General features: G+C 41.2%; 1 pseudogene; it reads left to right on the forward strand.

The window, feature by feature from the left end:
• The first annotated feature begins 1,128 nt into the window (after positions 1 to 1,128).
• On the forward strand, positions 1,129 to 4,696 carry LOC141026899 (uncharacterized; annotated as a pseudogene).
• The last annotated feature ends 11,108 nt before the right edge of the window (positions 4,697 to 15,804 follow it).

A 15,804-nucleotide genomic window follows, 5' to 3' on the forward strand; every position in this document is an offset into this window, starting at 1 on the left:
GGGACTGGTACGACATTCAATATGAGTATGTTCCGAACTTCTGTTTCTCGTGTGGTCGGCTTGGCCACTCTGATCTGGTTTGTCCTACTCCGGGAACTCATGATGAGAAAGGGAATTTGCCGTTCAATACCAGCTTGCGTGCGCCTGAGGATAGGAAGATTGCTGCTTCGAGTGATGGTTCGTCGAAGGAGCCACAAAATTCTGCAAACAGCAAGAAAGATGCAGCCTCATCGAATAGCAAATCAGGTGTCAGTGAGGAGGTCAACTCCCCGAAGAAGAAAATCTTACACAAAAGAAAGGGTGGCCCTCCGACTGAGAAAGTTTATCGTAGGGTTGAAAATCTTGCTCTGCCAAGTACGGGAAACATGACAAGTGCAGATGGCAGCCCTATTGAGATGGTGGTGTTTACAGCTCAGAAAGCAGATGGTTCGGCTGGTATGGAGGGAGACTGGGGGGAAGATGCTAGAATCATGGAACCTGATCCGAAGAAGAAGAAGCCCACCCCCCATCATCTGAAAATTCGGCAGCGGCTGCTGGACAGCCCTGCCAGGAGCCATGAAATGCTTGAGTTGGAACTGCCGGGGGCTTGGGAACCCCGAGGCAGTTCGAGAGCTTCGTAAGTTGATGAAGCAAGAAGGGCCTGCTTTGCTCTTTGTTTCAAAGACAAAGATCAGAGCGAAGAGGGTGGAGATTCTGCAACACAGTTTGGGTTTTGCGGGATGTTTTGCGGTGGATAGTGCTGGTTTAAGTGGAGGAATTGGCCTATTTTGGTCATGTGATGTTAAAGTTGAATTGAAGAGCTATAGCTCTGGACATATTGATGTTATGGTCAGGGCAAGTGACTTGTCTACTCCGGAGTGGAGGTTTATGGGGTTTTATGGAGCCCCAAGATCTGAAGATCGTCACCATAGCTGGCGATGCTTGAGAATGTTGCATGCAATACCGCACCATGCTTGGATGTGTCTCGAAGATTTTAATGAGACTATGTACGGGTCAGAACATTTTAGCAGGGCTGCGCGTTCGGAGATGCAAATGTTAGCTTTTCGGGAAGCATTGGAAGATTGTTCCTTGCAGGACTTAGGGTTCTCAGGGGTACCATTTACATGGGATAATAAACAAGGCGGGGCGATGAACGTTAAAGCACGCCTTGATAGAGGAGTAGCGAATGAAGCTTTCCTTCAGAGATTTGATCCAGTGCGTGTTCGGCACATCAGCACGGTGGAATCGGATCACTGCTTTGTTTTGGTCGAAAAGCAATTCGCTCAATCACCGCGGAGGCCAAAACTATTTCGGTATGAGGATGTTTGGCAGTCCCATGCAGAGTATGATAACTTTGTTGCTGGGGCGTGGAGAAGGAATCATGCTGGGCAGGGCCATGCAGGTATACAGGACACGTTACATAAGCTCCAGAGTGAGCTAGGAGCGTGGGGAGCTAAGGAGTTTGGTTGCCTCGCCAAGAAGGTGAAGAAACTCCAGTCCAAGCTCGAGCTATTGAGAAAACAATCTGTCGGGAGAGGCCCGTCGGACGAGGAGAAAGCCACAGTGCTGAAACTTCGTGAAGCTCTGAGGCAAGAGGAGGTCTGGATGAGGCAACGTTCTACAGTGCCGTGGCTGCGGAAAGGGGATCGCAACACAGCTTACTATCATGAACAAGCGGCACAAAGAAAGCATTTGAATAGAATTGCCAATCTTTGTCGAGCCGATGGATCTTTTTGCGTATCCGAAGCCGAAGATATGGCGGAAGTTCAGTCATTCTATCAAAACCTATATTCCTCTCAAGGTTATAATGATATGAATGAGCTGCTGCAATATGTCCCCGAGCGTGTTACCGAGGAAATGAATATGTTGCTGGATAAACCCTATGAACCGGAGGAGGTCCGTGCTGCCCTTTTCCAGATGTCTCCCTCGAAGGCTCCGGGTGTTGATGGTTTTACTGCTGGGTTCTTCCAGAGGCATTGGAATATTATTCAAGGAGATCTAGTACCCGCAGTTTTGGGGTTTCTTAATGGGGGTGAGCTACCTGCGGGTTTCAATGATACCTCGATAACACTCATACCAAAGGTACATAACCCTCAATGCATTGCTCAGTACCAACCCATATCTTTGTGTCCAGTTCCCTACAAGATCGGGGCTAAGATGATCACTAATCGCTTGAAAGAGCTAATGGACATTGTGGTTGGCGAGGAGCAAAGTGCTTTTGTCCCTAGCAGGTTGATTACTGATAATGTCGTCGTGGCCTTTGAGAGCGTCCACACGATGAGAAGGAGGAAGAAGGGGAAGAATTATTCATGTGCTGTCAAGTTAGACATGATGAAGGCCTATGATCGAGTTGAATGGCATTACTTACAGGCTATCATGACTAAGCTTGGATTCAGTGGCAACTTTGTGAACTTAATAATGAAGTGTGTCTCTTCGGTCCGTTTCACAGTGAGAGTAAACGAGGAACTTCTGCCTTTCTTTACACCGTCTTGTGGCTTGCGTCAAGGAGATCCTGTATCGCCTTTTCTCTTCCTTTTGTGTGCAGAAGGCCTTACTTCGCTGTTGAATTCATATGGATCACCTTATATAGACAGAGGGATCCGTGTATCCTTTCGGGCACCATGGGTGAGCCACCTATTATTTGCCGATGACGGTCTCATCTTCATTAGTGCAACACAGGAGAGCGTGGTTCGGTTGAATGCAATTTTGAGGATCTATGCTTCATGCTCCGGCCAAGATGTCAATAGAGAGAAAAGTGCGGTGTTTTTCACGCCAAATACCCCAATTGTTAGACGGCATGAACTGAAAATTATGTTGGGCATTTAAGTGGAGGCGTTCAACGAACGGTATCTTGGCCTCCCAACTGCCGTAGGGAGGATTACTAGTGGTACTTTTGACCACATTGGTGAGAGATCTCGGAGTAAAATGAACGGATGGGTTGAGAGACTCCTTGCATGTGCTGGGAGAGAATCACTTATCAAGTCGGTTATTCAAGCAATCCCAATGTTTAGTATGAGTTGCTTCCTTTTAACAAAAAAGGTATGCAAAAGCCTGACAGCCAGCATGGCAAAGTTCTGGTGGAGTGGCTTCTTGGATCGTCGCTCTCTTCATTGGGTGGCGTGGGAGAAACTTGCTACTCCGAAAGCTCGTGGTGGAATGGGATTTTGGGACTTGAATCTTTTCAATTTGTCGCTGCTCGGCAAACACGGTTGGAGGTTTATCACTAAACCCGAGTCGTTGTGTGCTCGGGTGATGAAGGGCCGCTATTTTCCCGACAGTGATTTCATGGAGGCCACGGTGCCAGAGACTTCCTCTGCCATATGGCGAGCGATAGTGGCTGGCAGGGCGGCGCTCCGCGCGGGTTTGATCAAGAGGGTGGGAGACGGTTCCACCATTTCAATTTGGCATGACCGTTGGATTCCAGGTCTCGCTACTCTATCGCCCATGGTTGTACCAGGGGGGACTACCCTCGAGACTGTTGATCATCTTATCGACCCGGACATCTGGACCTGGCATCGAGAATTGATCAGGGACGTGTTTACAGCCCCCGGTGCCGATGCTATTCTGAATATTCCGCTAAGGACGGGGGGTGGTGATGATTTTCTTGCTTGGGCTCATGAAAGGAGTGGCATCTATTCTGTAAAATCGGCATACCGTGCTCTTGTGGCCCAGAAGGAGTTTGCAGCTCTAGGGGAAGGGACGGTTACCGGATCCTCACAGACAGATGAACAGATGTGGAAGTCACTATGGAAGCTCAAGGTCTTGCCAAAGGTTCGCGTTTTCTGGTGGAGAGTAGTTCGTGGAATTCTACCAGATGAAAGTACCTTGAGGCATCGTCATATAAAGGTAATTAGCAGATGTAATGTCTGTAACGCGATGGATGAGGATCTAATGCACGCGTTAGTGCATTGCTCCCACGCCAAGCTGTTCTGGGAACAAGCTTTTGCAATGTTTGATCTTCGAAGGCCACGCTTGCACCCGGCTACATGGTCCCATGACATCATATGTGATGGGAGGTTCTTTGATGTTCAAAGGGCTCAAATGATCTCCGTGATGTGGTCCATATGGCACTCGAGGAATAGAGTTACTCATGATGATGTTCAGCTTGACCCTTTTATTTCAGTCAAGAGAATTCGGGAGGATTTGGCTTTGCTTGATTTGCCCGATACACATGCTTCAACACTACCTGGCTATGGGTGGATTCCTCCAGAGTTGGGAGTCGTCAAGATAAACACAGATGCAGCTGTGAATGTGGACTCCAATAAGGTGGGCGCGGGAGGTGTAGCCCGCTCCACAAATGCCTTGTTGGGTGCTTGGAGCAAACCCCATCCGGGGATATCGGATCCGTTCATACGGGAGACTTTGGCGCTGCGAGATGGAGTTATCTTTGCTAATCTACGTGGCTTCTCCCATGTGATCATGGAAACAGACTGCCTGGAGATTGTTAATCTCTGAAACACTCGTCACAATAGCCTTTCTGTTGTGGCACCATTACTTTTAGAAATTGGAGAGCTAGCTTCCTCTTTTTCTTCTTTTGTTATTCAACATGTAATAAGATCAGCCAATGTACCGGCCCACCTTTGTGCAAAACATGCATGCACATTGTTGGTCACCGAAAGTTGGACTGAATCTAGACCCTCTTTCCTACTCACTAGCCTTATGGCTGATGATGCTAGGAGCTCTTTTGTTGAATAAAGCTCTCAAATTGGTATGAAAAAAAAACTCACATGGACATCGCTCCTACTAGCCGGACACAAACCAGCGTCCTCCAGAGCGAGAGTTGCAGAAGATGGCGTGCTTCTACACCGCTGGAATCGGCATATGGTATTGAGCTTGGCCTTGGGCCTTTTCCTTTTAGCTGTGTATATGCCTTGTGGTAGCCTGTTGGGTCAGCTCTAAAAAAATTGCGCTAAAAAAAGCTCTAATAACATTGTGGTGGGTCACTGGTGTCGGGAGGGGTGGGGACCCAACCTATGAGTGGAGTTCATCATATTATTAGTGTTTTCTTTATATTGGTTTAGGTCTTGGTAGTCGTTTTCTTCTTTGGAGATGACATCGTCTACAATAAGTAATCTTCGTCCCTTCGTTCGACGGCGAGATATCCTTCCCGACGTCAATGGTGGTGTTGAAAGATTAAATTTGTCTAGGTATGGTCTTTCAGATCTTATTTCGCCAGATCGCTTTTGTTTTTTTGTCATGGTTGCCGCGAGGATGATTGTCCTCGCAATATCAGTCCCGGCTGCTACGTTCTCGACAATGGTGATTCGTACTCTCACTAGTAGAAAAAGGGTCAAATGTGAGATACATTAGTCCCGGTTTGCATTTGAGCCGGCACTAATGTGTCCATTAGTGCCGGTTCAAACGGCTAGGCGGGAGGAGATCTTTAGTACCGCTTCAGTGCGAACCTTTAGTACCGGTTCGTGGCATGAACTGGTAGTAAAGATGTTGTGGCAGGCTGTTTTAAGTCCCACCTCGCTCTCCTAGCAAGATTTTGCCCACCTTAAATATGTTACTTCTCAAACTATCACAAGTACTTGGTCTTCATTGAACTCTATGTGTAGAATTTGTGGTCGCAATATGAGTCTTCACCGGTTTCTAAACCGTTGAGGACTCATATTGACAATTCAGATTGTACACAAAAAGATCATTGATAATCAATGTATTTTTTATGATAATCAATGTTTTTTAAATTTATTTGAACTCCAGCCTATTTTTGCGTTCAGTATGCAGCATTCAAAGCGACGTCATCAATTTCCAACATGTTTTGACATTATTTGCTGTTTTTCAGTCATTTACCGATTTGTTTAGAGAGCTAAATGACCGTGAAATTGAAAATCACTACAAAATGAACTCTGAAAATGTTGGAACTTGGCATGGTATCATCATTTCACCCGCATAGCATGTGCAAACGAGTATAGAGGGTCACGGCGAAAACTGAACGCACTTCGTGTACAAACTGGACAATCTCTTTCGGAGTATCAGGCTTTCGGACGAGAACTCATCTGTTACACGAGCACTTCAATGTTTTTTAAACTTATTTGAACTCCAGCCTATTTTTGCGTTCAGTATGCAGCATTCAAAGCGACGTCATCAATTTCCAACACGTTCTGACATCATTTGCTGTTTTCCAGTCATTTACCGATTTGTTTAGAGAGCTAAATGACCGTGAAATTGAAAATCACTACAAAATGAACTCTGAAAATGTTGGAACTTCGCATGGTATCATCATTTCACCCGCATAGCATATGCAAAAGAGTAGAGAGGGTCACGGCGAAAACTGGACGCACTTCGTGTACAAACTGGGCAATCTCTTTCGGAGTATTAGGGTTTCGGACGAGAACTCATCTGTTACACGGGCACTTCAATGTTTTTTAAACTTATTTGAACTCCAGCCTATTTTTGTGTTCAGTATGCAGCATTCAAAGCGACGTCATCAATTTCCAACACGTTCTGACATCATTTGCTGTTTTTCAATCATTTACCGATTTGTTTAAAGAGCTAAATGACCGTGAAATTGAAAATCTGTACAAAATGAACTATATAAAAAAGTTACTCAAAAATAAATAGAAGAAAATAAATAAAACAGAAAAGAAAAAACTATATAAAAAAGTTACTCATAAATAAATAGAAGAAAATAAATAATGCAGAAAAGAAAAAAAACTATATAAAAAATTGTTGGGGCGCTGCCGAGTGGGCCTGCCAGACCTAGGGTGTGCAAATTCAGGCCCAGAAGAGCCAGCAGGCTCACAGGGCAGCACGCCATAGTTAGGCCCAGAAGCCTGCTATATAGAGAAGTTCGAAGGAGCAGCCGCGACTGGGTTTATAAACCAGTGCGGCTGCCCTTCGCTCGGCGAGGTGGGACTAAACATTGTGCACCGTGGGTGGCAGCGCACAACCATTAGTACCGGTTGGTGGCTCCAACCGGTACTAATGCGTGGGCCTTTAGTACCGGTTCATGCCACGAACCGGTACTAAAGGGGGCCGTTTCCCGCCGCTTGGCCTGGCGAAAATTGGCCTTTAGTACCGGTTGGTGGCACCAACCGGTACTAAAGGGCCCTCCTATATATATGGCACTTACGAAACATTCAGTTTCATCGACCACCACTTCTTCTCCAACTTCTTCGCGCGACATCGCCGCCGCCGCCGCACCGACGCCCATCGCGCGCCGCCCTAGCCGGCCCCGCCGCCCTCGCCGCCCCCGCCGCGCGCCGTCGCCCCCGCCGCCCGTTGTCACCGTCCCCGCCGTCGCCCCCGCCGCCCGTCGCCGCCGCCCCGTACTACGTCGCCGTCTCGATCGCGCCGTCGCCCCCGGCCCGCCGCCCGTCGTCGCACCGTCCCCGTCGCGTCGCCGTCTCGTGCCGCCGCCCGTACGCCGCCGCCCCCCGCTCGTACACACACACATACGTACACACACACACACTTTTTTTTACTTATTTTCTGTTTTCTGTTGTTTAGATTAATGTTAGATGAGTTACGTAGATAAGAATGTTAGAATGTTAATGTTAGATGAATTATATGGAAAAGTTGTTAAATATTAATGTCAATTGTTAGATGAATTAGCTAGATATTAATTAGGTATATATATGAGATTTGAACTAGTTGAATTAATATACCTAGTTTATTTTTAGTATGAAAATTAATAGAACAAGTTTATTTTTAGTAAGAAAATTTAGGTATATGAGATTATTATTTGAACTAGTTGAATTAATATAACTAGTTTATTTTTAGTAAATGCTTAGTTGAACTAGTTGAATTAGTAGAACTATTTATTTTTAGTAAGAAAATTTAGGTATATGAGATTTGATGATCTAATTAAATTACTACTATATATAGCTACTTTATATATTTTAGTACGAAAATTAATAGAACTAGTTTATTTTTAGAAAATTCTTAGTTGAATTAGTTGAATTAATAAAACTAGTTTATTTTTAGTAAGAAAATTTAGATATCTAAGATTTGATGATCTAATTAAAATATTACTATATAGAACCAGCTACTTTATTTTAGTAAGAAAATTAATAGAACAATTTTATTTTTAGTAAATGCTTAGTTGAATTAGTTGAATTAATAGAAGTAGTTTAATTAGTTGAATTAATAGAACTAGTAAGTGTTTAGTGTTTCACCTATATAAACATAGGAAATGTCGTCTGACGACGAAGAAGATTTCATTATGTGCGAATACTGTGAAGACCAGCGCGGCCTGTGCGACAGAAATTTCCTTGTTGATGATAGGCGCTTCAGCATCAAGCTGGATGAGACCTTCGAAGTGGATACAGTAAGTCACAACGACAAGTCTTTTTTCGTAATTAAGCATGACTTATATATGCTTCATTTGCTTCAACTTATAATTTTAAATTTTCACTATTCTACTAGCGCATCCCCTGCCATGCAAGAATTTTTGTCTTGGATAAGATAGGTTTCAGTGCTATGGAAATTATGGAGGTAAAGAGAGTTTACCTGAAGACCGAGCATGGTTATACTTTTAACGTCAAATTATACAATGCAGACACGTACACCTATTTTGAATGCAGAACTTGGCAAGCACTATGCAAGGCTTATGCATTTGAGCCTGATATGGTTATCACCTTTGATATTCTTCCGGAAGATGATATTGAAGGTAATAGAGACATCTGGGCCGATGTGCAGACGCCTCCAGTTCTACCATTATGTGAGTTTCTCAACCATATTTATGTCTTTGATATTGTTTATTCAAAATAGTTGACAACTAATTTCTATTGACAGCTTATTTCCATTCAAGCAAACATGTCCGGCGCTTCGTAGACAGGACCTACTACTGTCCCGGAGCTGAACTAAATTGCGAGGAGATAAGTCATTATGTTTCATGGCTTGAGGATCTTCATACTGTCAAGACAAATTTTTTTCCTGCACTTAGAAATGTTAGTACTCAAAACGTGCGACCAATAGTGATCGTATTGAACTACGGTCACATCTATTTACGAAAGATGGTAAGATTTTTTACTATTTGTCCTCAGTGCATCTTTTGCATACATTATTTTTTTGCTAAACTTTCATTGCTAAGTATATTAATTACTATACGATGTTCTTCAACAGGGACTCCCGTTTGTGCCTCAGTGGATCAAGACTAAAGGTCACATGTCAATGGTTAGCTTACGGCCAAGATATCCTACATTGCACATGAGTGCATTCAGGATTTCTAAAAGCGATGAATGCTTAATAGTGAAAGATTGGAGCAAAATTGTTAACGATCCCAAAGAAGTACTGGGGCAGCAATGAGAAGCGCAGCCCATGATTAGGAGACAGGTTCATCTGCATGCTCCAGTATGATGAATCAGGAGAGCTATACATGTTCTATGCTATTTTACCTGAGAGAGAGAGCAGCAGGAGTGATTTAGCTAGTTCATGCTCTTAGTACTTGTCCTCTCATGTCCGTGTTCTACGTCCTGAACTTAATCTCAAAGAGTGATTTGCTTTTGTGGTGTTATGAACGCTTATAATATCATGACCATGTTGAACTCGATGATATCTTTGCTTCTGGTACAAGTGAATGTTTCTTCTTTAAGCTAGTGTTGGTGGTGATTAGATAGCGGTAATGACTATGATGATTAAACAGTGGTAATGACGACTATGATGATTTTTAGCTAGCTAGTATACTGTTGTTGATGATATGATGCAAGAGTTTTTATATTAATATGATGACGATGATGATGAGTTATTATATCATTTATGAAAGAAACCGCACATTAGTTTCAGCTGGATGGATCCTAGCTAAGTGATCAAGTATATGCCATATCCATATTATACTTGATCATCTAGCATATACTTGATCACTTAGCTAGCTAGGATCCACATGCATCCAGTCGAAACTAATCTGCGGTACTTTCACCTAATGATTTAACAACTAAAATAATCACTAAATTAAACTGAAAACATAAAATTAAAGGAAAAATAAAAAATAAAACCAAAACATCCCCAAACATTTAGTACCGGTTGGTGTTACCAACCGGTACTAATGTCCTATACGCACCCGAGCCTGGCTCGTGCCACGTGGTGGCACTTTAGCGTCGGTTCGTGATGAACCGGTACTAAAGGGGGGACCTTTAGTCCCCACTCTTTAGTGCCGGTTGTGGAACCGGCACTAAAGGCCCTTACGAACCGACGCTAAAGCCCGATTCTGCACTAGTGTCTCGGCTCCCACCGACGTCGGCCTAGCTGTTCGGTTTTTTGTCCCCGGAATACCGGTGTTGGTGCTCCTGCCGATGTTGGTTGATTATTTTAATGGCTGCGTGCGTGCATCGCAGCCTTGGCATTGCGGCTCAAATCAAAACTATAGGAGAACCCTCGTTGGTATTTACATGTTTGTGGATTGATACCTTTGTTATTCTCCTGGGGCTACCTTTAGAAAAGTATAAGATCCTGTCATGGAAGAAGAAAGAATTTGAAGATCTCGAAGATTTGCTTGTTTCTTTTAGAATTTATTTTGTAATCGCTGTAGTCAGCTTATGTATCTCTAACATGTACAGTTCGCTACTATAAATATATCATGGTATTGATTGTCAAAAAAAACATTGTGGTGGGTCACACCAGGCTAGAATCCCCTTTTTCTTCTAGTTACAAAAATGGATGTGGGTCACACGGTCAGCCCCAATTCAAAAATGACGGTGGGACACACAGTGAGCTCCAATTCAAAATATTGGTTCAACAGAATTAGCAATCTCCCTTTTTTGAGTTGGAGCATATCCCTTTTTTCTGGAAGATGGAATTAGTGATCGATTGATCCAAAAAAGATTATTCTAACAACTTTATTAAGTCAGGTACGTGTTATGTCTAACCTTTCCCTGAATATGTTCATATAGGCCCACTGTAGTTTTTATTATCTGGTTGATTATATATTTTAAGTTGTAGAATTTTCTTGGCTATCGGTTTCACCGTACCAAAAGTTTAGTTCATCCTTCACCAGCACGAGCTTAATTTGGCTTATAAGATGACATCCACAATTTGGCTTGATTTGATATATGACCTCCAACGACCAATGTTTGATCTAGTACGACTAATACTTGATCTCCTGATGCCCCATCATCACCCTCACACGGTCGAGTCGAGAGGCTGAGTCACACCGTGCCTACTGGTCATCGTCACCTCCAAAATTTACATAAAGTATGTCTCTTATTCTCTTTGCACTTTCCATGGATAACAACATTATTACTTTGCATCTAAGAAGTTAGATTTTTTCAGATAATATTTATGAATTACTTGGCAAGATTATCATTTTAATGCATTTACTTGTTTATTTGTAAAATTTTATAAAGATTTTTTTAGGGGTATATTAAAGGGTCCGTGGTCTAATGTCGCCCCGGGCCCCTGAAATCTCAGGACCGGGCCTGAGCTTCGGTGAGATGAGATAGCAGAACTAGAGGATGGACTACGTTGATTGTGGCATTTGGGCCGGCCTTTAAGATTTTTAGAAAACATCATATGCATGTAGATGTATTCTACATTTGTGTATAGATGCATATACATGTTTTCTATATATATGTATGTATTCTATATATGTGTAAAATTTCATTTGGAGATAAATTTTCTTCATGAATCATTTGGAGATATTTTAACATGTGAGATGCACAGAAAAGACAAATTTTGTGGATTTGAAATAGTAAAAATTTGAATATGTCCAAAAGGAAATTTACACTTGTGTCGAATACATCTATACACATGTGGAGTTGCTTGTAGAATTCTCTACAGTAAGGAAAAAAATATTTTTGATTTATTTTTTCAACAACGGGGCTCACCGGATCCGAGGTTCCAAAACGCATTACCAATCAGACTCTCCCTTAAAGGGAAAGTAATTGGCGGTCATACACACGGTTAATAGTGGCGTATAGCAAGGAAAATGGGAAAATAAGCATGTTATTGGAGAATCTATATCTATACCTCTATGTCTACTAATAAAGTAAGGCGTGTTTCTCCGATTTTTTCATCCGTTCACCGCCGAATAGATTTTTTTTTACTATCCGAGGTGGTACTAATTTTTTGTGCGTCCATCTGTTACAAGAAAATAATGGTTTGTCCAGAATTTCGTACATGGGCCGCATGCTATAGCCCATTAAAGACAGCCTGCTTATTTCCCTGACCACGCAGGTGGGAAAATCCTATTTACCGCACGTGGCAACAGATAGTCAGAGGTTCTCACAGATAGCCCTGGATTGGGCGGGCCCGTTTTTAGTTTTTTATTTTTATTTTATATTTAACATTTTATGTTACTTTCTCTTTTTATTTCCTCTTTCTTTTTTCTTTTTTCTTTTTTCTTTTTTTCTTTTTACTTTTTTGATCAAATAATTATTTTATGAAATGTTTAGAATTTCAATTTTGTTCGAAATTTTGAAGAATGGTCAGACTTCCAAAATTTTATTGCCTTTCTAAAAATGTTCAGATATTAAAAAAAGTGTCATTCTGAAATTTGTTGAAAACGGAAAAAATGTTTCTGATTTATAAAATTGTTCGAGAATTTTAAAAACATTGCATCTTTAAAAATGTTCCAAATTCGAAAAAAAATCTTATTGCAGTGAAATGTTCAAGAGTTCAACATAAAAATATTTAAAATAGACCCATATTGCTCTTTACATACGTCATACCAATTTATAAACGTGTGTGAACCTACATGTACTAATAATAAGATATATGAAGTATGGATCTATTATGCCGGACGACGGATGGATGAATTGGCACGTGAGCTTGCTGGAAAAGTACACTGAAATTTTTAAATGGAAAGTAATGTTCCCATTTTTTCAAAAAAATTGTATTTTCCAAAATTGTTCAAGATTCTTAAAGAAAAGTGCATTTTATAAAATGCTCCAAAATGGAAAAATATTCTTGCTTTAGAGGAATGTTCACAAATTCAAATAATGTTCGCGTTAAAAAATTACACATTTTCTAAAATTGTTCTGAATGGTAAACATGTTCCCGTTTTTTGAAAATTGTTCAGAAATTCTAAAAATGCTTGTGTTCTTATAAAAGGTCAATGTTTTTGAAAAATGTTTGTGAATTTTAGAAAATGTCCCCGTTTGAAATTTTGTTTCTGTATTTCTGAAAATGTATGAAACTTCCAAAAAACAAATTGAAGTTTTGAAAATTGTTTGGGATTTCAAAATTTATTCATGTTTCGAAGAATATTTGGCAATTCATAATTATAATTATTTTTTGAAAAGTAAAAAAAATCATAGAATGTTTCGAATCTGACATTGCAGTATGTTCTTAAATATTTAAGTTGGTCATTGGTTAGCAGGACATGTTTATTCGAGTGAATGACAACACTGTGTCGGGTGTTTGAGATCGTGAGTACGATCCTTCAACTCATCTTTCTTTCTGGATTTTTACTCACGCCTTACAAACACAAGTCGATTCGGTGTCTGAGAATATCACACCCCGCGCAGTTTAGCCAGCCCAGCTACCTAGGAAATAAGGAAAATAAAATATGCTCAATAGTCGCATATTACTCGTTTACATACAGTCGTAACAATTTATATACGTGTGCGAAGCTATATGTAGTGAACTGAATGAAGGATGGATGAATTAAACCGAATGAAGGATGGATGGATTCGTACGTGAGCTTTCTAAAAAAGGGAATTAAATCCAGTACGTGAGCTAGATGGATAGATTGCTAGGTGAACTATCTACAAAAGGGCCCTAAATTTCTCAAGCATTCCTACTCGAAGCAAAGAGAAGAGAAGACCCGACTACGTGAGCTACATGCATGAAAAAGAAAAGACCTGGCGGCCTCCCACATTATGGAACTTCAATCTTAAATCCCCTCGACCATGGAACGCAAAATAGTGGAGTACAATTTGTTGAAAGAATTGAGAGATGCAATCAAAACTCTATTTATCGATCAAAGGATTCGGGTATATATACCCTCTGTACAGTCGCCTTTGAGGCGGTAATTACAAGGACGCGTCGGTACGGACATAGGCGTCCTTACGAACACAATGAAGTGCCTGACCGGGCAGACATGTCCGTACGGCATTGGACATCTATTTCTAACACTCCCCCTTGTACAACGCAGCTTCTTGTGCATACACATCCGCCCAAGAATTTCTCGAGAAATCTTGAGAATCCTTTGTTCGATCTTTGATCACAAGCATCTTGAGAAAGACTCCTCCAAAAACCCTGTGGGAAAAATATGAGGAGAATAGTGCATATATGTTTCTAAAACTCCTTCAAACCCGGTGGGAAAATAAGGAGAAAATGATGCAACATATAATGGTTATTGTCTCTTTTAAATCAATATGAGAAACTCATAGAATTTAGAGGACAATAAATATGTCGTATATACTTTCCTAAAAACCCCGTGGGGAAAACAGAAAGTATGACATATGATCTCATGTTGATATTACCTCATTAAAAACCTTCATGAAGGGAAAAAGAGTATAATATGATGCATTGAACAGGAACAATTCAAGAAGATACTCCCCCTGATTCTTGCAAAAATTCGAAGCCGTCACATACCGAAACATAGAAGTTGGTAGAGACCCGCTGAACAAATCAGTCGCATGATTTGACTTGCAAGATATGCAATATAGTGATATTGCTTATTATTTAACCTGTTTGCATCCGGGCAACACAAGACACATTATCGTTGAGATAATGGTTGGTGAATGTAGCCATGAGGTCTGATTTGAAGACTCTTCATGAGAGGGCTAACACACCTAGTAGGAACACTAAACTTGTCTACGATCTGATAGTGGGGATCTGATCGATGTATCCAATGATATTAGTGTTCAGATTTCTCCGAAACTAAAAAAACCAGGACAAGATGTTTCATGCCTTGGAGATATCGAAAGATATTCTTGAGTACCAACCAATTGTGTTTGGTGGATCCAATGGCATTATGGAACGTTGAGTCCCAATATCTCATTTCCATCATCTCTCGGTCTAATAGATCTTTCTCTACGTCTAAAGAATGAACTACCATGAGAGTTATGGATAGATAAGATTTGTCCACAATGAAATTCTCCAATATATTTTGGATATAGACAACATAGTATACCATAATGTATGAATGAACGTGCTCAAGTTGTAGTAACGAGCGGTATTTTGGTTTACCCAAATCCTTCATTTTGAAGTCCGTCACTTAGATGATTACATGTGTCGTCATTGCAGACACACAACACATGGATAATCATCATTGTAGGAGTAATCCTTGTGTACAAGGATCTCACTACGTCGGTTGTACCATATGTACCGACAACAATAAGCCGTATGGTGGCTTACCAATTTTACACAATGTATGTTGCATTTTGTATTTCGATTCAGAATTGAGATTCCATCGGAAATCAATCATATATGTCTGAATCTAGTGATCCACATGGACATGTGATCACTACGTCTATCAACCGCAGAGATAGATGATTTTGAACTGCCAATGATATAAGTTATCGGAATGAGATTCCACCTCTGGAGAATAGTTGGGTATCTGCGTGAACCCTTGTGCTACAATACTTGCTCTTTGTTTCACCACCTCGTTGTTCTCAATTCTGTTTCCAGAAGAAAACTGGTGTAGGTATTGCTTATGAATACCTTCCCATTATTGAGAAAGATCATTTCTACCTAGATTATACCCTTTGCTTGAGTTCAGTCCGAGTGTTGATCACACTTTGCCATGGCCATGGTCTTTGGATCTGAATCATTTGTAAGGTTTTGCAATCTAGTTGAGAAATGTATGTCGACAATTGTAGACTTCCGGTTATATGATTCTCCAGAATCTATATATCAATATATAGTTGATGAAAATATCGTTACCCGTAGTGACTTCTCGCGATTTCCCAATGCGACTGAGTCGGGTATTCCGAT

This window comes from Aegilops tauschii, chromosome 7, assembly GCF_002575655.3.
Source record: "Aegilops tauschii subsp. strangulata cultivar AL8/78 chromosome 7, Aet v6.0, whole genome shotgun sequence".
Classification (NCBI taxonomy): domain Eukaryota; kingdom Viridiplantae; phylum Streptophyta; class Magnoliopsida; order Poales; family Poaceae; genus Aegilops; species Aegilops tauschii.